Source organism: Aulonocara sp. 'chitande type north' Nkhata Bay, linkage group LG20, assembly GCF_057382095.1.
Source record: "Aulonocara sp. 'chitande type north' Nkhata Bay isolate Kocher_YH1m ecotype deep benthic linkage group LG20, A_spYH_male_GT1.1, whole genome shotgun sequence".
Lineage (NCBI taxonomy): Eukaryota > Metazoa > Chordata > Actinopteri > Cichliformes > Cichlidae > Aulonocara > Aulonocara sp. 'chitande type north' Nkhata Bay.
The window spans coordinates 31,297,312-31,299,331 of record NC_141363.1 but is presented as its reverse complement, the minus strand read 5'-3'; positions in this window follow the sequence as shown (position 1 = coordinate 31,299,331).

Genomic DNA, 2,020 nt, shown 5'->3' with positions numbered 1-2,020 from the left:
TTGTACACTGGCTTATACAAAACGGGCGGAACACTCAAGGATCTACAGACTAACTGAGAGCAGCTCGAGGATTTGAAGGAAAACCAACGCACCCAAGAAGAGTCGTAACATCCGGGTGGTATCGGTGTATGTCAAGTGGTGATATTCTGCTCCTTTATGCATAACATGACAGAAAAATACACAATGGGTGTAATATCTAACTATATATTATTGTTTCCATTGCTTTTTACGCATTCTCTGAAACTTTTGAAAACGACCTCCGATTCATACCTGAGAATGAAAATGGACTATTTTTTTAAGTTTGATGTTGAATCTGAATAAATACAAGGCAGGAAATGAATCAGTCTTGTATTTGTAACAAAGAAAAGATGCAGTTACACCTGTACAAAATTACATCGCCTTTTTGTACTAAAGCTTTTGGTCTCACAAACATTGAGAATTAATGCCTAAATTCAAATATTCAGCTGTCTGTTAATGGCAAAAAGCCCCCAAAACATATCCATCACTATCCAGGCACTGCTAGTCTCTATTTTCATTCACGTCTTTCACTTTTTTTGGATTTGAAATCTATAGCTAAGGGGACTGAGGACGGTGTAGGCAAAATATAATTTAAGAGGTGCAGGCTATGACACACGTTTAGTTAATAAAATATTAAAACCTCTTTTTAAAAAATCTGTGTATAGGCTACACATTTTTACAATTCACGCAATGATAAATTAAAAATATTATTTAAAAAACTGTTCTTTTCTACAAATGTTCATTGACACTCTATCATACCATACACTTACATCATCCCATCTGTGCTTTACCAGATGGGATGATGATTATTATTACTACTATGAAAGTATCACTTGTTATTTATTCTCTTATCACTCATTAACACTCTGTCCTTTTCTGCCTGTTTGCACTAATGCACATACTGATAGTTCTCAACTGTATCTTGTTTTTTTACTGCAAGTCTGCACACATTGTTTCTGTTTCTCTTCCTGTTTCTATCCCTATTGCATTGAGGATGCAAAAGGCACAAGAACTTCCCTCCAGGTTAATGAAGTTCTCATTGTATATTCATAGTAATCTAGTTTTTGGTCAAAACCACAGGGAGCCAGTGGAGAGAAGTAAAAACAACAACAACAGCAACAACAAAATCCCACCTGGTGTAGGCAAAAAATAAAATAAACACAAAACTTAATTTTATGATTATATCTCCTTATATTTTGGACCTGAAAATGTACAATCAGACTGGTGAGAAAGACCTAGTTTTTCATGTTTTTAAGGAAATTGTACACTGCAAACCAAAAGAAGTTAGTAGAACTTAAAAGTTGAAGCTTATCACACCTCCAATATTTTGATTACATTTAACTAAAATAAAAGTAAAATGTTTAATAATTAAATTAAAAAATACTTAGCAAATCAACCCAAGTGACAAATAGAGAGGGATGGTTTGGATATGTGCAGAGGTGGGATAGTGGATCTTGAAGATTGAGTTCTAAGGCAGGAGAAAAGAAAGTGGAAAGCAAAAACTTAAGACAACGTGGGCTAATGCTAGAATTCAAAATCTCAGTTTGATGTTCATGATAAAGCTCTTTCATTTGTGAATTTTAAAAATTTCTGCCAAAACTTACCTGTATAGTATTTGGGAAAAAAAATCATCGGTCCAATAAGACTGCTGTCAAGTCTGGCATAGAATGTGTTGGGCATGCTCTGTTTGAACCCCTTTGAAGGTGGATCACTGAGTGCATTTAAAAAAAAAATACATATAACCAAAAATAAAAATTTATTTGTTAAACCTTGCATAATGTTAGTGCAGGAAGAGCAACTGATGAAAGACAGACATTTTACTTTTACTCCATTGTCTTTCTCAGAATCTAAACCAATCCAGCTGTTATATCACACTAAAGACTAATGTCATTTATGTTTGGGGTCAAATCAACCCCAGAAATCAAACCCTTCCAAAGAGGTCTGCCAATTAAATTAAAATAAATTAAAATAATATAATTTAATTTTACTAAGTAGCAGGTTC